The sequence below is a fragment of the Carya illinoinensis genome, chromosome 4 (assembly GCF_018687715.1).
Source record: "Carya illinoinensis cultivar Pawnee chromosome 4, C.illinoinensisPawnee_v1, whole genome shotgun sequence".
Taxonomy (NCBI): Eukaryota; Viridiplantae; Streptophyta; class Magnoliopsida; order Fagales; family Juglandaceae; genus Carya; species Carya illinoinensis.
In genome coordinates this window covers 16,525,818-16,535,349 of record NC_056755.1, presented here as the reverse complement: position 1 = coordinate 16,535,349, position 9,532 = coordinate 16,525,818, and the positions used below count along the sequence as shown (strand labels likewise).

At 33.5% G+C, this 9,532-nt stretch overlaps 1 long non-coding RNA gene across 7 annotated transcripts; it reads left to right on the top strand.

Annotated features, from left to right (window-relative positions):
* The first annotated feature begins 800 nt into the window (after window positions 1–800).
* Window positions 801–5,198, top strand: LOC122308142. 7 transcript variants are annotated; one of them, XR_006241931.1, is made up of 5 exons: window positions 801–1,746; window positions 2,570–2,700; window positions 2,821–3,108; window positions 4,367–4,623; window positions 4,827–5,198. It is a non-coding gene; the product is annotated as an uncharacterized LOC122308142 (long non-coding RNA). The 7 variants fall into 7 exon arrangements; XR_006241932.1 differs by having other exon boundaries at window positions 803–1,746; window positions 2,821–2,873; window positions 3,037–3,108; window positions 4,367–5,198; XR_006241930.1 differs by having other exon boundaries at window positions 802–1,746; window positions 2,570–2,676; window positions 4,367–5,198.
* Window positions 5,199–9,532: the final 4,334 nt, after the last annotated feature.

Below are 9,532 nucleotides of genomic sequence, written 5' to 3'. Positions count from 1 at the left end.
AATATATATAATTGCATATTTCAAATATTGTCTCCGGCCTTAGCTTCATTATCAATATCTTCCCATTAGATATCTTTTGGCGAAATGGAACGGAATATTGCGAGAACTTTTACGAACATGAGAGATCTAAATAGAGTTTTTAAAGAGGTACTTGAATATCAATTTTAGGTTGCATTCAGATGTTGAGGTAATCTCAAATTGATGATATGATTGATCTGTAAATAATAGTATTTTGTAAATCTTAGTGAGATGTACTTGAATATAAATATATTGAGACATGTCTTTGAATGCATGAAATATGTTGAGATGTGTTTAAACTTTTATGAGAAGTTAAAAAAAGTAGTAAATCTCATCAAAAATTAGTTTAACATGGATTCATGAAGTGATCTTGACATTAAAATATAACCTTATTCTCCTCTCTTTCATGTGCTACCAAAGAATTATATTTTACAATATTTTTTAAAATTATTAAATATTTTTGAATTACGAATATATATATATATTACTCATATTTTATTACAAGATGCTATTTTCAGTCAAAATCGGTGCAAGCCTTCACTAGAATATCCTGGTAACATAATATTAAAATTACAAGAAAGAAAAAGATACAGAAGAAAGAAAAGAATGGAGGCGTTCAATTCCATCCAGCTGATTTGAACCATCATCGGTCTTGGTAACGTTTGCTTCAAATCATTTGTCACTGCAGAGCTGTGCGCTTTGCTGCATGCGAAGACACGTCGCAGTCACTTTCGCAAGACATATATACCGACGAAAATCTTGTGATTTAGATTGTACAATCCGGCCCTCTGCAGGTGAAAAGAAGTTTTTCTATGTTCATGCTACCGTCTTGTCTCCTTGATCGTACACTCATTCAGAATTTCATGTATGATTTAGGAGTTGTTTGGATTTGACAAAATAATAATGAAATAAGACTCTTCATCCTAGCCTCTTTTTTTTTTTTTGGTCTAATCCGAAATCCAGATAATCAAGTTTCAGCTCTAACTTGGATCAAACCAAGACATGCTCAGTTCGATTACGGTTTGGTAATCCGAATACCAAGTTTTAAATCCGATATACTGGTCTTATTTAAAAGTACTACTTATTCATTCAAAATGAGCCCCCTATCATCTTACGGTTCTCCTCTTCTTTTAGTCTTGCTCTCACTCTCTCTTCTCCCTCTCTAGTGTTGAAACCTAGCTTCCTCTACCCGAGTGCTGAAACCCTAGCCATCGCCGTCATCTCTTACTTGTGGCTCTTATGTTGTCTTCTCTCTCTCTCTGAAACTATAGCCATTACCATCGGTTGTCCACAATAGCCCTCTCGCCTCTCGGTATATGTTCCTCTCTCTCTCTCTCTCTCTCTCTCTCTCTCTCTCTCTCTCTGTGAAATTATAGCCATTACCTTCAGTCGTCCACAGAAGCCCTCTCACCTCTCGATATGTCCTCTCTCTCTCTCTCTCTCTGAAACAGTAACCATTACCATCAATCGTCCACAGAAACCCTCTCAATTCTTGGTATGTTCTCCCCCTCTCTCTCTCTCCAAAACCCTATCCATTGCCATTGGTGACTAGCAAAGACCGTCATTTGGCTAGATCTGGTGTTTTCTTTTTGGGTTATATTTCCTGCCCACTTTTTCATTTTTGTCCACCAGTTAACATTAGATACCTTAGAATGATGATGATGAATTGTTGACAGCTTGGAGGGATGCTAGGATAGGATACCCTTGGATTAAGGCTATTATGTTCAGGTCAGATCCATTGCATCCTTCTTCTGTAGCTTTTGACTTGTGGAGATCTGTAAATTTGGATGTTTCATCTAGCATAGTATTTTGTAACTTGTTTTTTGACTTGTGGAGATATGGTATATGACTTTGATGTTTTTAGAAAATCAGTTTTCTACATTATTTCATGGAGATCAGCTTTTCAAGCAAAAAATTATAGTTTAAGAACATAATAATATAGGGTTTCTTTTTAGGATTTTCGGTGCTAGCATTTTTCTAGTATGCAGTGGTGTTTTTTTTATCTTTTATTTGTCAATTTTCTTTATTAGTTATTTTTCTTCCTCAACGTGAATCTGTATTTCTATGAGTCTTATTTATTTGGTAGACATGAATCTTAAAGAATACAACTTGCACATGTACTCAATGACTGAAAAAAAATAGAATATAATTGCATCTGACCCATTTGTTTATTTTTCATCATTATATGATTATGTTTATCTACTATCTGAATATCATATATGAATTGGTCCCTTTTTTTCCTTTCCTTTGTTATATATGTATATATATGGGATCAAACACGAGGCATAGAGGCCTTTCTTATGGTTGGATTGCTCTGTATTAATGAAACCTTCATCTTCGGTTTGTGCTACTTTTTTTTTCTTCTCACCCATCAAATTCTTTGAGCTGAAAATTTGGGTAGATCTGGCGATTCGGTGAACTGGATCTCTTCTTTGTACTTGGAACTTGTCAAATGAGAGTTTTCTTGCTTTGAACTTGCAGGATATGATTTTTAAGTTACTTATAACAAAATTTATTCTTAAGTTGCTTACCATGTGTTCGAGCTTTGCAGGCAAATGTGATATACTACAGAGGTACTATTTGGCATGCTTTACAAACTATTAGCAAGGACGAGGGTATTTCGGATCTATACAAGGGGCATGGAGCAACGCACTCTTGGTATGCTTCAGTAGTCAATTCCAAGTATGTACGTGCTAAGTCCTTTTCAGCGAAACTTCACATGCTTACTGTTGCATTTCAATAATAGATCAGTAGCAAACATGTGAATGTTTGTATGCGTGATATATGCATTGTTATATGCAGGCAATAATCTGGATGATTGGATTGGATTGGAAATAATCTTTTCATGCAGTAAGGTCTGCACTATACTTAGCCATATTTTAGTTTATGTAGAATGCACTCCTTCATGTATTTATGCATTTTGTAGGTTCTAATTGGTGAGAACTGGGTTTTAATTGCTTAGAAGTGTAAGTATATATATGTCAGAATGCTGCTAAACTGCCTTTTAATTGTTTCTAGCTTAGTGGCAGAATTTTATATTTTCGGAGAGCTGAACCTGGGAATATTTGGTAGGAAAGACTGACACCACCGGTCCTCTCTCGATCTCTATATTTTTTGCCATTTTTCTTGGTTTGTACTTTAAGTATATTCTTTTCCTTTTGATTCACATGAATTTTGATGATATATATGTACGTAATGTGTATATATTCCTTCTTTTGTTATTTTCAAACTGTGGTGAAGCATTTTATATCTGGGGTTCGTTCTTTGACTTCAATATATATATATATATATTAAACTGCAGCGTAATCATTCGAATCTCAAATTCTGATGAAAGCCACTGAATTGGAAGAGATGGAAGACCATATATGCTTACTTATTGTATAATTCATATATTGTGATTTTGTAATTTTTGTGTTTTATAATGTAATGTATAAATACAAAATAATGTAATTAATATGCAGTGAATTGCATTATGTATTGCATGCATTTTACATTAGAAATATTGTATATATATTCTTTTGCATGCATTTAGTTAAAATGGTAATTAGCTTCTAACTTTAGTTATTTTTACATAAAATTTAGTTTTTCATTTTGATATATTTTTATTATTATGGACAATGTTTTTAATGCATTAGAATTATGCATTTTAACATGATTTCTTGAAATATAGGGTTTTAATAATAAAAAAAAAATATGCTTTTCAACATTACTTTTTTCTTTTACAAAACATTAATAACATATAGGCCTTTATAAATTTAAATAAATAAAAAAAGAGAGGAAAAACCTTGAGTACGAACTTGAATCCGGATTTCTAGGTTTTAAAAGTTCGGATTACCCAGGCTAGAACGCTGCTCGGATTTGACATCCCAGTTTTGGATCGGGTATACTTAGGTACTCAGTTCGGAATCTGGATGAACAATCTTATAATGAAATGGTTTGAATGGAGATGTTTGATTGAGTTTTGGAAAAAATTAGAGAGAGAAAAAGTTGAATAAAAATATTATATAATTACAAAATTATTTGAATATAATTTTTATAAAGAATTTTATTTTTGAGGTTTGTAAAATTGTATTGATTTTTATATTTAAATAACGGTTATATGAAAAAATTAAAAATTTGAAATTAAAAATTATTTTGTATTTTAATAATATTTGAAAATAAAATTACAAGAAATTTTAAAAATGATGAATGTTATCTCTATATTCAAATAAATCCTCACATGCAATCTCGGCATCTTCATTAAGGGTATGTTTGGAGATGAGATAAAACGAAAATTTTGAAATTTTTGTAAATAGTATTAAGATGATATGAGTTGAGATTTTTGAATTGATTTTAAAAAATGTTGTAGGTGATGTCTTTGGATGTAAAGTAAAAATGAGATTTTTCAACTTTTTTGGGGAAAGAGAAAGTGCAGTTGTGGCCCCCACCAGTCTTCAGCTGTCAAGACTTGTTGTTTGCTATAGATCTGCAAAGGCTTTCCCTTCAGTTGCTACAACAGACACATATCCCCACCCCCTCCCCTTCTTGGCATCAACGTCTTCACCGAGCAAGAAATTGGGGCGATCTAGATTTTTTCCAAAGCTTGCATCGGAGAAGTCGTTTTTGGTAAAGTTAGCTTAAATTTCTCTCATTTACTAATTTATTCTCTCCAACAATGAAGTGAGTTTCATTTATGGGTTTTCTATCTCCATTTTCCCAACAAACTTGGTTCAATTTACGCTAGAGGTTTGGGTTTTTTTTTTTTTTTTCCTTTTTCATGTTGATGTTTGAAGATGTTGGTGTCTTCATATATATATTTTTTCCTGTAGTTCCTGCCTTCTTGATACAAAATCTACAAGAAGCATGACATCACACACTGAAGTAAAGGAGACAAACTCAATTAGCCAAAATCTAAATTAGATAACATAGAAAGATAGAGGAGATGAAGAAGAATAGATGAGGAAGATATAAATTTACCCCTAAGGCTAGCATCTACAACTACAAGGCTCCCTCAGTTGTGGTTGATAGGCATGGTGTCACCGTCCATTCTAATTTATCAATTTACGATTTCATACCCACTCAGACAAATTTTTGTGCTTACAGTTATTTCTCATCTTTTTGTATAATGTTTACAATTGATACCTTCTCTGTAGTTTTGGTTTTATTTTGGGGCAGAATATATTATTCGAAATCTCTAATCATATATCAGTGTTTGTGAGCTGGTTCTCTCCTGAGCATTCCTCTGTTTTGGATTACTATTTATCAGTGTTTCCCCTTTCGAGTTTTATTACCACATTTGAAGTTGGTGATGTATTTACATAGAAAAAAATAATAAGGATTTAAGTTTTATTTATGAAGGAAGTGAAGTTTAACCAAATTGCTTATTTTCATTAGTTAGGTATATACTTTATTAACGATGGGCGAGGATGTAATCCCCTGTCCCCAGTACATAGGAAGAGCAAACAAGTTGATTATGGTAGCAAAAGGTTAAAAACGCTGCTGAGATCCTTTTATTAATATTATTATTATTATTATTATTATTATTGCTCTCTCTTTAAAATTCCCGATTTTTTTTTTATTGGCATTGAGTGTCCAGGTGCTTTTAAATTCTCATTGCCAATTTTGTTTTATTGAAGTTACATCAACTCATTTGCCATAAGTTGGAACGATTGTGCTTCTCATATTTTTTGTTGTTTTTTTTCCCTTAGGACTCATGTTAACAAAACTAAAATATTTTTTTCCTAAACAAACTTTCATTTGAAGCATATTTATAGTGATCTAGTTTTAACTGGAGAAAACTGAAAGCTGAGTTGATACCCTACCACAAATGTCACAAATGTTTACATTCTGAACTAGTTCTCGATGGAAAGGAAAAATATTTTCTAAGCAAAAATAGGCCTCCCCGTTCAAACTGATCTTGAGGAATTCCCAAAAAATATAACAAAATTTAGCTTTATATGGAATAATGTTCAAGTACTTGTTTTCATATACTTCCCAACATTTTTTGCTCAGTGTAGATTGCATTAATTTTGAGTATTTGTTTTTATCCTCTTTTCAAGAAATGTGGAAGCCTTTCTAGTGTGTGTTCACTGCTTTTTTGACTTTCTTTGCAAGAAATATGGGAAGTAGTAGAGGTGAGTCCACAAATAGTTCAAATCCTATGAGGGTATTTTGGGATGCAGATCTCTATGTTATTGTAGCATTCCCTTCAAACTACAGACGTCGGCCAACCTGAAAAGTTTTGATCGGCAGTTTTTGAATTGTCGATATTATAAGTGTTAAAACCAGTATGAATTTTTTGAATGAGTTGATCTTGCAATGTCACAACCAGAATGTTGTAAGCATACCTTAGAATTAGCAGAACGAAGGAATGAAATGATAGCGTATGAATGTGCAAGAATAGAAGACACAAAATTTCGAGCAATGAAGAAGTACAAATGTGTCTTGATTGCGTCTTGGGTTTTATTTCTAGCGTTATTAGTTAGTTTCAAACTTTTTAAAGTTAATAATAATGTAAATCATTTAATGTTATATTAATGTTGTACTTATATTTGAAAATCGTATATTAGTTGTTTTCTTCCTATTATTTTCTCATCATATACGACTCTATTGGTAGTGTACTTGTTCCAAAAATGCCTTGTGCAATTCCTATATTCGATACTCAGCTATTGGTGATTGGCGACATCTCCTTTACAAAAACAAGTCACAAGTTAAGGGATTAACCATTTTAGTTATTGAAAATGGTTACCCTGGTAGGGAATTTTAATAGTTTATTTTTTCTTAAAATATTTTTAATTTTCGGTATAGACGTGGAGTAAAGACAAAGCAATTTCCTTTCCAACCTATACATAATAATTATCACTTAACATATTCTATCTAGTTTTAAAATCTTTTTGCTCCTAAAATTCAAAATACAATTAGAAATTATAACATGTTTCATAATTTAGCGTTCCAAACAAAAATGCACATTCCATTGGCCTACATAGGAAACATAAATCCATGGTAAATCACAATACAAAGAGACACAAATGAGACTTGTTGATATCACATTCATTGGCCAATCCGATTTGCCTACATCAATAACGCAATTGCATCCTTTATTGCCCCTATTGCTTGGGCCGATTCATTAGACATGTCGACTACATGAGATGATTCACCCGCATCAGCATCCGCATCCATATTTTGCATTGAGGACCAATGATTCAATACATCTTGAATCAACTTATCATTAGGCGTCACCGTTTTAATCATGTTGTGCATTATGCAACATGCAGTAACGATCATGTCTTGCCTGGCAGGGTGATATTGAGACATGGCATACAAAATTTGAAACTGCCTTTTCAACAAAGCGCATGCGTGTTCAATAATGTTTTGTAGAAAGGCAAGACGATAGTTGAAGTAATTTTTATATCCCTGAAAACTATGTTCACTATAACGATCTAATCAATAATATCTTTCTCTTGGATAAGGCTGCATTAATATTTCTAAGTAGGCAAAAGCTGCATAAGATAATAATAACCTAACCACATTTTTTAACTCAACCAGAATCAATGATTTTGTGAAATAAATGCACGTACAAAATTTTAAAAGATAACATTTTCTATTTATTTTTGTAAATAAAATTTACTTTCTTGTGGCCATGGGAATTGATTTTGAGGTCGATTCAACGCATCTATAAAAATTCATGCATCGTGGGTTGTTTCCTCTCACCCAGATACACATATGAACTTCATATGGAAGTCACATGCGCACAAGACGTTTTGTGCAATCCGATCATATCGATTTCTAAATGTGTTTCTTAGATGAGTATGTGCAGCAGCTAAAATTATCGTGCCATCCATTGCCCCAAGACATTTCTACATAATCATTATTATATAATGCATCTCAATCATAACAATTATATATATTTTAATTAAAAAAAATAGAATACAAAGTTTAAAAGTTGGGAAGTGATTACCTGAAACCATGGATAATTGTGGGGGTCTCCCTTGATATAAGGATGGACACCCTCTATGTATGTTGGCCTAATCACAGTCCTCCCTCACTCATGCAGTGCCCTCATAACCATCTTTACATGGCGGTTAATAGTCCCACTTGAATGTTGGAAGCGATCTCCAATGACATGTTGACCTTGTGCATGACCAACAAGAAAGCAAAACATGTCCAAGGATTCCTCCACCGAGGTCCTCTTTGTAGGCTCTATAATCATTGTTTCCCGTAACACATTACATACAAAACGAAATGCGGTAACTTCCATGTGAAACATTTTACGGCAAGTCCAAGGGTTCCCATTCAAAGCTCCCTGAATATATAGATCCCCTCAAATATTTATATTGTGTTGGGGCATTAGGATTTGACCTTCACCATTTTTCATTGCCATCCACATCATATAAACTATGTTCGTCTCATCCATTGCATTAGCGTCTCCATCTCCTAGCCAAGGGGGATCCTCGTGTAGAAAGTGATCATCGGCAATTCTGAATAGCCTTCTTGTACGTGCGTTAACAAAATTAATACACTAGCATGATAAGAAAATGTATGCGAAATGAAAATTTCATCACTTGGTAAATTTACCATAATCATAATGTCACAAACAGAATTTACCATAATCATTTGCAAGAATAAAACTTCAATGAAATAACTTTTATACCATGATTATCCAAAGTAGTAGTAGCTAATTAGCTCATGTCTAAATAAACTTCATAGAAATGATAACCATAAATTAGGTACGAGGCATGTCAGAGATAAAGTTAGATAACTAAACAAGTAAAAATAATTAAACTACATAAGATTCTGATAAAACAATCATCAATAAAAAATAGAGCTATAAACTCCATGCCCACTCACTCCTGCCTGCAAAAATCCACACAAACGATCTCTACAATGCCGAATTCTTTGTTAATTTTTAAAAGGCCTTGTTCCATTGCTCAAAAGGCACACGAGGTTCAACTTTGTCAAGCAACTGAAAGAAATGTACCTGCATATCGCAGTTTGCATCAGTCTCCATGCTATTCGATCTGATGTGCTTCGAGGCCCTCTACTCCTCAGTAGCCACTCGCCTTGCCTCGAAACTTTTTTCAATTGCCTTGAAGGTTTTGCTAAATTGCTTATCAATGGCAGGGGCCTAGGAAGGCCTCATTTTCGGCGTCGACAAGGTCCACTATAGTATGAGGCGGAGAAGGGTCTCCTTGATTGCGTGGATCAGTCAATAGGAACTGGCTGCAATGGGGCCCATTTATCATTCGACACTAGTCAACCACTGTTTCGTAGCTCCTCATCAAGCAGGTCCTCCTCCTCATTAGTTGGGGCCATGTTGGTTGATAACTGATGGAGTGTCCCCGTCGCAACGACACAGCGAAAGATCGCACATAGCTATTCATACTTTGAGCATTCATTAGTCTTGAAATGCTTGAATAAGTTTCTTACCTTTAAATAAAAAAAGATCATAAAATACAATCAATGCAAGTTACAAAAATTTGAATTTATAGGAATAATAATTTTTTAAATGATTCATACCTTGATTGCATTTGCCCAG